Genomic DNA, 13,143 nt, shown 5'->3' on the forward strand with positions numbered 1-13,143 from the left:
CAAGGGTAAAATTTTGCTTGAACAGGATTTTCATGTAATAATAAAGGATAATAAAAATTTTTGCTTTTTGAGTCATCGTTTTGGCGAAATAAATAATTTATGGCAATTTGGAATTCTATTTCATAACATCAAGTGTTTTAAACCTCTAACATTTAACAGGCACCCAAAAATCAAACTTTAAGTTTCAAAATTGTCTTTCCTGATGCCTGGCTTTCTGGATGGTTCAGAGGGCCCCTGAAACATTCAGAAAAGAGGTGAACAGGATTATTTGACATGTTTTGTCACATGAAATTGCCAAAATGATGTCCAATCTTCTTTAAGTTATATTTTGATGAATAATACTAACATATGTTCCAAAATTATATGGGATTTCTAAAATTTTAATGTTTAAATATATGCTATCAATAGTAATTAAGGGTAAAGTTATAAGCCATGGAGATAACTAAATTTCTTTGTCAGTCTTTTTTTTTTTTTTTTTTTGAGATGGAGTCTCACACTGTTGCCTAGGTTGGAATGCAGTGTCGTGATCTCGGCTCACTGCAAGCTCCACTTCCCGTGTTCATGCCATTCTCCTGTCTCAGCCTCCTGAGTAGCTGAGACTACCAGCACCCACCACCATGCCTGGCTAATTTTTTGTATTTTTAGTAGAGACGGGGTTTCACCATGTTAGCCAGGATGTTCTTGATCTCCTGATCTCATGATCAGCCTGCCTTGGCCTCCCAAAGTGCTGGGATTACAGGCATAAGCCACCATGCCCAGCCTGTCAGTCATGTTTTTAACTGTAACTATCCTGGAAATTTTGTCATTCAAAGACCATTTTGTCTTGCTTTGTTCCTTCTTAAAAGATAGGTTATAATCAAGCTATAAAACTTGAACAGGTGTTCTCAAATTTGAGTTTTTAATAGCCTTGAAGATTGTAACATTGGAATAGAGAAAGAATGTGTGGGACTCATGAAGAACTGAAATGTTCACGAATGTCAAGCAATACAAGAGTTAACTAAATGGACTGCACTCAGAAAGTTAAAGCAACCTTTTTGACTTTTACTTGGAATGTTGCTGATCCTTGTTTTGTTTTTCAGAGTTAAGAAAACTTATTTTAAACTATTTATGGCCTTTAATAATTGAGTAAGGTATACTCCTGCAAACAAAATTTGGAGCATGTTTGTTTCTGTCTGCCTGGTTCCTCTAGAAGTTGGAAACTGCCTGTGAGTACTCTTAACTTATGGAAATATAGTTGTTTGCATCAGTGCAATAAGAATCCATTTTTCTTTTTCAACAAGACACAACTGGAAAAGCTAGTTATTTTACCAAGGCTTTGACCGAAAGGGTATGCTTCCCTTTAAGAGTCTATCTTTACTTCCAGTGCCGATAAAAGCCTCTTGGGGAGAACTGGCCTCATCCCTTGTCTACACAGTCCCCGCACAGTGTTCCTAATCTGTGGTCAGTAAAGAATGTCACTTTCTAACAGGTCCAGGAGCTCCAAGTTTATCTTGGGACTCACAGGATAAAAACTCATGGCTGGGCTTGGCTTTAAGAGGTCTTATCTGAGATTCCTTTTGAAACAGAGTGCCATCAAAGCCAATCCAAAAGGCTTACATAGAAATAATTATTCTTACTGTACTTTATGCAAATAATCAGGCCAAATATAAAACTAAAGTTTATTCTACAAACAACACAATACTACCATAATTTGCTTTTACCAAAAATGGGGACTAGAGAGAGAAACTGTGCTCTAAAGCTTATCATTATGCTCCAAAGCTTATCATACATTTGTCATTAAATCATAGTCTCATTAATTGTTTTTCAGCTTTTTGCCTACATTTTAGACTAACCCTGCTTATTCCTGTGAATCAAGTGGTGATCTCCTGCAGCTTGGAAGAAACAAAAAGGCATAGGTAATGTGAAAATCTAGATCAATATGCTAGTTCTGGGCAATTATCCTGTAAATTCTGCCAGGTAATGAGAGTGAATAGGGTGCCCATAACTCAGAGGTTTCTTTGTTTAGGGAAATAGAACCAAGGAACTTTATAGATCCCCAAAGGGAAATTCTATATCTTAGCAAGTAAAATTTTAGATGGAAATCATCTACTTACACCACACTTGCAGGAATTGCTCTACTCACTCTACTATTTGTAGTAGAGCTATACACAGTAGCACTGTTTTTTGTTTTGTTTTGTTTTGTTTTTTTGAGGCTCAGTTTCGCTCTTATTGCCCAGGCTGGAGTGCAATGGAGTGATCTCGGCTCACTGCAACCTCCATCTCCCGGGTTGAAGCGATTCTCTCCTGCCACAGCCTCCCTGGTAGCTGGGATTACAGGCATGTGCCATTACACCCGGCTACTTTTTTATTTTTAGTAGAGACGGGGTTTTCCCATGTTGGTCGGGATGGTCTCGAACTCCCAACCTCAGGTGATCCGCCCACCTCGGCCTCCTAAAGTGCTGGGATTACAGGCATGAGCCACCGCGCCCGGCCGGTAGCACCTTTTAATTGAAATATTGGACGGAGAGTTTCCATTGCTGCAATATTTTTTGCTTAATTATTATCCTTATAGCAGGGATAATAGCTGCCAACAAAAGGGAAGCATGAAAGTTTTACTATCACTGAGTTTGCTAGAACTTCTTATTGGGTTTGGTAATATGTCACATCCTGGTTATACAAAGGTTATGAAGGAAAGAGATTTTCTGTGGAAGTCATGAAAGGATTGATAGTTGCAGGAAAAATGTAGCCAAGGTTAACACTAAAGTTATTCTAGCCACCCAATCCAATGCCACTTTTCCTAAAAGGAATGTTACTTTTATATGAATGTTTCTGATTATGTACAGCGACATCTAGTGGAGGCAAACTGGTATTACAATCCATTGGTGTAACTAACAGGTATCAAACTCTACTGTCATAGTTATGGTCTATAGGCCCTCCATTAACAGTGGTAATCTCAATACTCATATTCTAATCCTATATTTTAAACCTCCTTGTAAAATTTATCTCTTTTCACCTAGAAGCAATCAAACCCCAAATGGTGCTGCAGACAGAGCCACACATGGACGCAATCCGAGAACACTTAGATTGACCTCAAGAGGAGGCCCAACCACTGTCCCCCAACAAGATGCCGCTTTTTAGCAGGAAGTAGCCAGAGAGAATCGTCATCCAACACCCCCTAACAGCAGTTAAGTTTATGTCTGTAGAGGGGGGAAATAATACAGGAGTTATTAAGAAATTATTTTTAGAGGTTCCAAGATGGCTGAATAGGAACAGCTCCAGTCTACAGCTCCCAGCGTGAGCGACACAGAAAATGGGTGACTTCTGCATTTCCAACTGAGGTATTGGGTTCATCTCACTGGGGCTTGTCAGACAGCGGGTGCAGCCCACGGAGTGTGAGCTGAAGCAGGGTGGGACATTGCCTCACCCGGGAAGTGCAAAGGGTTGGGGAATTCCCTTTCCTAGCCAAGGGAAGCCATGACAGACAGTACCTGGAAAATTGGGACACTTCCACCCTAATACTGGGCTTTTCCAATGGTCTTAGCAGATGGCACACCAGGAGATTATATCCCATGCGTGGCTTGGAGGGTCCCACGTCCATGGAGCCTCCCCCACTGCAAGCACAGCTAACAGAGATCGAACTGCAAGGTGGAAGCGAGGTGGGGGGAGGGGCATCCACCATTGCTGAGGCTTGAGTAAGTAAACAAAGCCGCTGGGAAGCTTGAACTGGGTGGAGCCCACTGCAGCTCAAGGAGGCCTGGTGTGCCTCTGTAGACTCCACCTCTGGGGGCAGGGCATAGCTGAACAAAAGGCAGCAGAAACTTCTGCAGACTTAAACGTCCCTGTCTGACAGCTTTAAAGAGAGTAGTGGTTCTCCCAGCATGGAGTTTGATATCTGAGAACGGACAGACCGCCTCCTCAAGTGGGTCCCTGATCCCTGAGTAGCCTAACTGGGAAACATCTCCCAGTAGGGGGCCGACTGACACCTCATACAGCCAGGTGCCCCTCTGAGATGAAGCTTCCAGAGGAACGATCAGGCAGCAACATTTGCCGTTCTGCAATATTTACTGTTCTGCAGCCTCCACTGGTGATACCCAGGCAAAACTGGACCTCCAGCAAATTCCAACAGACCTGCAGCTGAGGGTTCTGACTGTTAGAAGGAAAACTAATAAACAGAAAGGACATCCACACCAAAACCCCATCTGTACGTCACCATCATCAAAGACCAAAGGTAGATAAAAACACAAAGATGGGGAGAAACCAGAGCAGAAAAGCGGAAAATTCTAAAAATCAGAATGTCTCTCTCTCCTCCTCCAAAGGAATGCAGCTCCTCACCAGCAACAGAACAAAGTTGGATAGAGAATGACTTTGACGAGTTAAGAGAAGAAGGCTTCAGATAATCGGTAATAACAAACTTCTCCAAGCTAAAGAAGGGTGTTCAAACCCATCGTAAAGAAGCTAAAAACCTTGAAAAAAGATTAGACAAATGGCTAACTAGAATAAACAGTGTAGAGAAGGCCTTAAATGACCTGATGGAGCTAAAAACCATGGCACGAGAACTACATGACACATGCACAAGCTTCAGTAGCTGATTCAATCAAGTGGAAGAAAGGGTATCAGTGACTGAAGATCAAATGAATGAAATGAAGTGAGAAGAGAAGTTTAGAGAAAAAAGAGTAAAAAGAAATGAACAAAGCCTCGAAGAAATATGGGACTATGTCAAAAGACCAAATCTACGTCTGATTGGTGTACCTGAAAATGACGGGGAGAATGGAACCAAGCTGGAAAACACTCTTCAGGATATTATCCAGGAGAACTTCCCCAGCCTAGCAAGGCAGGCCAACATTCAAATTCAGGACATACAGAAAATGCCACAAAGATACTCCTCAAGAAGAGCAACTCCAAGACACATAATTGTCAGATTCACCAAAGTTGAAATGAAGGAAAAAATGTTAAGGGCAGCCAGAGAGAAAGGTGGGGTTACCCACAAAGGGAAGCCCATCAGACTAACAGCGGATCTTTCAGCAGAAACTATACAAGCCAGAAGAGAGTGGGGGTCAATACTCAACATTCTTAAAGGAAATAATTTTCAACCCAGAATTTCATATCCAGCCAAACTAAGCTTCATAAGTCAAGGAGAAATACAATCCTTTACAGACAAGCAAATGCTGACAGATTTTGTCACCAACAGGCCTGCCTTACAAGAGCTCATGAAGGAAGCACTCAACATGGAAAGGAACAACTGGTACCAGCCACTGCAAAAATGTGCCAAATTGTAAAGACCATTGATTCTAGGAAGAAACTGCATCAACTAATGAGCAAAATAACCAGCTAACATCATAATGACAGGATCAAATTCACACATAAAAATATTAACCTTACATGTAAATGGGTTAAATGCTCCAATTAAAAGACACAGACTGGCAAATTGGATAAAGAATCAAGACCCATCAGTGTGCTGTATTCAGGAGACCCATCTCACGTGAAGAGACACACATAGGCTTAAACTAAAGGGATGGAGGAAGATCTACCAAGCAAATGGAAAACAAAAAAGAGCAGGGGTTGCAATCCTAGTCTCTGATAAAACAGACTTTAAACCAACAAAGATCAAAAGAGACAAGGCCATTACATAATGGTAAAGGGATCAATTCAACAAGAAGAGCTAACTATCCTAAATATATATGCACCCATTACAGGAGCACCCAGATTCATAAAGCAAGTCCTTAGAGACCTACAAAGAGACTTAGACTCCACACAATAATAATGGGAGACTTTAACACCCCCACTGTCAACATTAGACAGATCAACGAGACAGAAAGTTAACAAGGATATCCAGGACTTGAACTCAGCTCTACACCAAGCGGACCCAATGGACATCTACAGAACTCTCCACCACAAATCAACAGAATATACATTCTTTTCAGCACCACATCGTACTTTTTCCAAAATTGACCACATGGTTGGTAGTAAAGCACTCCTCAGCAAATGTGAAAGAACAGAAATTATAAAAAACTGTCTCTCAGACCACAGTGCAATCAAACTAGAACTCAGGATTAAGAAACTCACTCAAAACCACTCAACTACATGGAAACTGAACAACCTGCTCCTGAATGACTACTGGGTACATAATGAAATGAAGGCAGAAATAAAGATGTTCTTTGAAACCAATGAGAACAAATGCACAACATACCAGAATTGCTGGGACACATTTAAAGCAGTGTGTAGAGGGAAATTTATAGCACTAAATGCCCACAAGAGAAAGCAGGAAAGATCTAAAACTGACACCCTAACACCACAATTAAAAGAACTAGAGAAGCAAGAGCAAACACATTCAAAAGCTAGCAGAAGGCAAGAAATAACTAAGATCAGAGCAGAACTGAAGGAGATAGAGACATAAAAAATCCTTCAAAAATCAATGAATCCAGGAGCTGATTTTTTGAAAAGATCAACAAAATTGATAGACCACTAGCAAGACTAATAAAGAAGAAAAGAGAGAAGAATCAAATAGATGCAATAAAAAATGATAAAGGGGATATAACCACCAATCCCACAGAAATACAAACTACCATCAGAGAATACTATAAACACCTCTACGCAAATAAACTAGAAAATCTAGAAGAAATGGATAAATTCCTGGACACATACACCCTCCCAAGACTAAACCAGGAAGAAGTTGAATCCTTGAATAGACCAATAACAGGCTCTGAAATTGAGGAAATAATTAATAGCTTACCAACCACAAAAAGTCCAGGACCAGATGGATTCACAGCCGAATTCTACCAGAGGTACAAGGAGGAACAGGTACCATTCCTTCTGAAACTATCCCAATCAATAGAAAAAGAGGGAATCCTCCCTAACTCATTTTATGAGGCCAACATCATCCTGTTACCAAAGCCTGACAGAGTCACAACAAAAAAAGAGAATTTTAGACCAACATCCCTCATGAACATTGATGCAAAAATCCTCAGTAAAATACTGGCAAACCAAATCCAGCAGCACATCAAAACGCTTATCCACCATGATCAGTGGGCTTCATCCCTGGGATGCAAGGCTGGTTCAACATACGCACATCAATAAACACAATCCATCATATAAACAGAACCAACGAGAAAAACCACATGATTATCTCAACAGATGCATAAAAGGCCTTTGACAAAATTCAGCAGCCCTTCATGCTAAAAACTCTCAATAAATTAGGTATTAATGGGACATATCTCAAAATAATAAGAGCTATTTATGACAAACCCACAGCCAATATCATACTGAATGGGCAAAAACTGGAAGCATTCCCTTTGAAAACTGGCACAAGACAGGGATGCCCTCTCTCACCACTTCTATTCAACATAGTGTTGGAAGTTCTGGCCAGGGCAATCAGGCAGGAGAAAGAAATAAATGGTATTAAATTATGAAAAGAGGTTTAGTCTTGGCAGGGTGTATGTGTCCAGGAATTTATCCATTTCTTCTAGATTTTCTAGTTTATTTGCATAGAGGTGTTTATAGTATTCTCTTATGGTAGTTTGTATTTCTGTGGGATTGGTGGTTATATCCCCTTTGTCATTTTTTATTGCATCTATTTGATTCTTCTCTCTTTTCTTCTTTATTAGTCTTGCTAATAAATCTTTGTTGGCAGATGACATGATTGTATATTTAGAAAACCCCATCATCTCAGCCCAAAATCTCCTTAAGCTGATAAGCAACTTCAGCAAAGTCTCAGGATGCAAAATCAATGTGCAAAAATCACAAGCATTCTTATACACCAATAACAGACAAACAGAGAAGCAAATCATGAGTGAGCTCCCATTCACAATTGCTTCAAAGAGAATAAAATACCTAGGAATCCAACTTGCAAGGGACGTGAAGGACCTCTTCAAGGAGAACTACAAACCAACTGCTCAATGAAATAAAAGAGGACACAAACAAATGGACGAACATTCCATGCTCATGGATAGGAAGAATCAATATCGTGAAAATGGCCATACTGCCCAAGGTAATTTATAGATTCAATGCCATCCCCATCAAGCTACCAATGACTTTCTTCACAGAATTGGAAAAAACTACTTTAAAGTTCATAAGGAACCAAAAAAGAGCCTGCATTGCCAAGTCAATCCTAAGCCAAAAGAACAAAGCTGGTGGCATCATGCTACCTGACTTCAAACTATACTACAAGGCTATAGTAACCGAAACAGCATGGTACTGGTACCAAACCAGAGATATGACCAATGGAACAGAACAGAGCCCTTAGAAATAATACCACACATCTACAACTATCTGATCTTTGACAAACCTGACAAAAACAAGAGATGGGGAAAGGATTCCCTATTTAATAAATGGTGCTGGGAAAACTAGCTAGCCATATGTGGAAAGCTGAAACTGGATCACTTCCTTACACCTTATACAAAAATTAATTCAAGATATATTAAAGACTTAAATATTAGACCTAAAACCATAAAAACCCTAGAAGAAAACCTAGGCAATACCATTCAGGACATAGGCATGGGCAAGGACTTCATGACTAAAACACCAAAAGCAATGGCAACAAAAGCCAAAATTGACAAATGGGATCTAATTAAACTAAAGAGCTTCTGCACAGCAAAAGAAACTACCATCAGAGTGAACAGGCAACCTACAGAGTGGGAGAAAATTTTTACAATCTACCAATCTGACAAAGGGCTAATATCCAGAATCTACAAAGAACTTAAACAAACTTACAAGAAAAAATCAAACAACCCCATCAAAAATTGGGCAAAGGATATGAACAGACAGTTCTCAAAAGAAGATATCTATGCAGCCAACAGACACATGAAAAAATGCTTATCATCACTGGCCATCAGAGAAATGCAAATCAAAACCACAATGAGATACCATCTCACACCAGTTAGAATGGCGATCATTAAAAAGTCAGGAAACAACAGATGCTGGAGAGGATGTGGAGAAATAGGAACACTTTTGCACTGTCGATGGGACTGTAAACTAGTTCAATCATTGTGGAAGACAGTGTGGTGATTCCTCAAGGATCTAGAACTAGAAATACCATTTGATCCAGCTGTCCCATTATTGGGTATATACCCAAAGGATTATAAATCATGCTGCTATAAAGACAGAGGCACACGTATGTTTATTGCAGCACTATTCACAATAGCAAAGACTTGGAACCAGCCCAAATGTCCATCAATGATAGACTGGATTAAGAAAATGTGGCACATATACACCATGGAATACTATGCAGCCATAAAAAAGGATGAGTTCATGTCCTTCGTGGGGACATGGATGGATTGGGAAACCATCATTCTCAGCAAACTATCACAAGGACAGAAAACCAAACACCACATGTTCTCACTCATGGGTGGGAATTGAACAATGATCACACTTGGACACAGGGTGGAGAACATCACACACTGGGCCTGTCATGGGGTGGAGGAAGCGGGGAGGGATAGCATTAGAAGATATACCTAATGTAAATGATGAGTTAATGGGTGCAGCACACCAACATGGTACATGTATACATATGTAACAAACCTGCACGTTGTGCACATGTACCCTAGAACTTACAGTATAATAAAAATAAAAATTTTTAAAAAAGAAATTGTTTTTAGGTGACTAGAAAGGGTGAAAGTTCTTGGAATTTTCCTTTAATAAAAAGCAACCCCTAAAACATTTTTTTGTAACAAAAAGTGTCTTGAAAAGCCAGACCTGCAAGCATTGATATGCCAATGCCTGTGGCTAAAAACCAGGTCCACCCAGTATGGCATCTCCCACCCTCTTTTCCCTGTCACCACGTGTGCCAGGTGTCATGGCAGCCTTCAGATAAAGCCACGTGTACAAGCATCATGGCTGCCACCAGATGGAGATCTCATTTGCATAATAAAAGACTAGGGTGGGAGGGCCAGTCTTTTCCTCAGCTAAGTAAATGGCACACCTGGTCAACCCAATACCTTGAGCCTTTGTAAATCAGTCACCGCCTCTTCAGCCCTCTGTACAAAACTGGGTTCCGCCACCAAAGAGACCCTCTTCAACCCGCTTTCTCAACATGAGGAAGCATTTTCTCTCTCTTTTCTTTTTCTGTTAAACTTTCCGCTCCTGAACCCACTCCTCATGTGTGTCCTTGTCCTGAATTCTTTTTCAACTGAGACCAAGAGCCAGGGTATATATCCCAGACAATAGAGCCATTTCAATATTGCCAACATTGTGCACTAAAACATGTGGACTTAGGACCAAAGGGGAACTAGGAAGGGAAAGTGAAGTAGGTAGGAAGAACAATTTCATTTTTGTAGCTGTCTGTAAAGCAGAATCCTTTATCCATTCATTAAGAATGTTAATGCTCGTAAGAGTTATCAAAATTTAGAGGTTGACCTAAAGCCTAATTCCCCTGTTTTCTTTGTATTTTATGTATTCTGACTGCAGTGTAAGCCATGAGAGGGTTTTAAACAGAAGAGATGGGTGATTTTTACTTATATTTGAGGGAAGATGGGTGGAAAGGGAGCGGGGCTTAGGAGTAGGTGATTGAGAAGAGGTGAACCTAGAGGGGTGTGCAGGGCCAGATTGCACAGGGCTTTTTGGCTTTTTCTCTCTGGAATTTTATATGATCTCAATTTTATATTCTTAATATTCTGATTATGGTGATATGTGTTGGCATAGGTCTATTTTCATCCTTTGTGCAAAGTACTCAGTAGCCTCTTAGACTGGAAATTTAGATCTTCAGTTTCGGGAAATTTTCTCGAAATTTTTTCTTCCTTCCATTTCCTCTTTAATATCTTTCCAGAATGTCCACTTTTCAGATGTTGAACTTCTTATATTGCTACTGTAATGTTTTCCTATTTTGATTTGCTTGCTCTATTTTCTGAGATTGCGTCAATTTTATCTTGCTTATTTTTATTGCAATGTGTGTAATATTTTCTTTTTTAAATTTCATCTTATTTTAACTTTGCAGAAAAAGTCATTTCCTTTTTTTAAAAAGAGGTAAACACCAAGAAAACACATCCTTCTCTGCCAGCGTTGCAATAGCACTAGACTATCAGAACATGGAGATGAAGACAGTGTCTTATCCTCTTTATAAGGTTGAGTATAGTGCATATTGATGGGAAGCACATGAGTTTATGATGTTGAATAAATGAGCAATAGAGATTGGATGTATTGAAAGAGGGTCTTGGGTATTCTTATCATGCTGGAGAAAACCTCAGGTGTGACCCAGTTGTAGCTAGGTAAGTTCTAGGATCTCTGACACTGAGAAAGGGAAGAAATGCATGAGGGTGTTGGGTCTTCTCTGGAGAGGGCTTCCTTGTGCATGCACAAGTCATTCATATGTTCAGAACATTGTACTCTAAAGCAGCACCTCTTTCTCACCCAGATATTCCTCCATCCTGTTTATAGCACCATATTGGTGGCCAGAGCCTCTGCAAAAATAACCTTTTGATTTCAATCTCTCCCCTGCATTCCGCCTGCCATGATTCAGGCCTTTATTTTTACTTACCTCTTTTGGAAGCCTTCTTATTTTCTAATTAGTTTCTAAATGCCTCTATTCTCTCAATTCTAGTGTTTTTGTTTTTTTGTTTGTTTTTTGTTTTTGTTTTTGTTTTTGTTTTCAGATGGAGTCTTGCTCTGTTGCTCAGGCTGGAGTGCAGTGGCACAATCTCGGCTCACTGCAGCCTCCGCTTCCCGGGTTCAAGCGATTCTTCAGCCTCCTGAATGGCTGGGATTACAGGTGCACACCACCACGCTCGGCTAATTTTTGTATTTTTAGTAGAGATGGGGTTTCACCATGTTGGTCAGGATGGTTTCAAACTCCTGACATCATGATCTGCCTGCCTTGGACTCCCAAGTGCTGAGATTACAGGCGTGAACCTCTGCGCCCAGCCTATTTTTACTTATCTCCTTTGGAAGCCTTCTTATTTTCTAATTAGTCTCTAACTGCCTCTTTTTTCTCAATTCTAGCATATTTTATATGAATCTTTGTGTTGCTATCCTTTTTTTAAATAAGAAAACTACCACTAGCTGCTCATTCTCTATTGAATTATTAAAAATGTATCAATTTAGCATTCAAGGACTCATTCTCATGCACCCCAAGATACCAACAAAACTGACTACAAGTGTCTCCTGAGTATTTCCTTCCACCTAATGCCTTTCTTCTTATTGTTCTCTCTTTCTGGATGGTCACCCCTCATTTCTGCCCAGGAAATTTCTGCTCATCCTTTAAGATGCATCCCAGGGGTCACTTCCTTCATGAACCTTTCAGATTCTCCCAACCAGGTGTCGTTTCATCCTCTGCAGAGCCTTGGAATGATTGTGTTTCTTGGCGCTCATCACATTCCACTTTGTATTGTAGTTATTTGTGTACATGTTTTCTCTCAACCTCAAGGGCAAAGGCCAAATCTCATTCACTCTTGCCCCTTAGTAAAGCTCTGGATCTTGCACATTATGGTTTTCATCATTGACTTCATTTACTTAGAAAACCCAGGTTGTGTACCGCAGAAATGGATCACATTAAAATTCATATTCTTTCAACTAACATTTATCTGGTGTCTAGTTTCTTTGTTAACATTTTGTTATAGAATCAGATAATTAATGTCATGATTTATTAATCCATTGAATTTACAGTAAAGAAACTAATAAAAAATGTCTGCACAGGCTGCACCAGAATGTTGACTTATAGGGATAACAATCAGAAAGTTATTCTCTCTAGTACAAAAGTGGGGGAAAAAGATCAAACAATATAATTCTAATGTAAATAAATTTTGCATGAAGGAATATAGGAAGACATTTTAGTGTCAAAATAATGTCAAGTCAGTAATGAAGGTTATGTTACATGATATATAATTATAGTACTTTTATGTCTGCAAAAATGTATAGTCTTTCTTTCTTTTTTTTTTTTTGAGATGGAGTCTCGCTCTGTCGCACAGGCTGGAGTGCAGTGGCACAATCTCGGCTCACTGCAACCTCCACCTCCCGGGGTTCAAGTGATTCTCCTGCCTCAGCCTCCCTAGTAGCTGGGATTACAGGCGCCCGCCACCATGCCTGGCTAATTTTTGTACTTTTAGTAGAGACGGGGTTTCATCATGTTGGCCAGGCTGGTCTTGAACTCCTGACCTCAGGTGATCTGCTGCTTCAGCCTCCCAAAGTGTTGGGATTACAGGCATGACCCACCACACCTGGCCGTGAAGCCAGCTATTTCCA

The 13,143-nt window shown here is 40.1% G+C and overlaps 1 long non-coding RNA gene across 1 annotated transcript; it reads left to right on the forward strand.

The window, feature by feature from the left end:
* The first annotated feature begins 662 nt into the window (after window positions 1-662).
* LOC134807344 (uncharacterized) lies at window positions 663-9,504 on the forward strand. The gene is made up of 3 exons (XR_010147529.1): window positions 663-1,205; window positions 1,808-1,895; window positions 2,997-9,504. It is a non-coding gene; the product is annotated as an uncharacterized LOC134807344 (long non-coding RNA).
* The last annotated feature ends 3,639 nt before the right edge of the window (window positions 9,505-13,143 follow it).

Source organism: Pan troglodytes, chromosome 9, assembly GCF_028858775.2.
Source record: "Pan troglodytes isolate AG18354 chromosome 9, NHGRI_mPanTro3-v2.0_pri, whole genome shotgun sequence".
In the NCBI taxonomy this organism is placed as follows: domain Eukaryota; kingdom Metazoa; phylum Chordata; class Mammalia; order Primates; family Hominidae; genus Pan; species Pan troglodytes.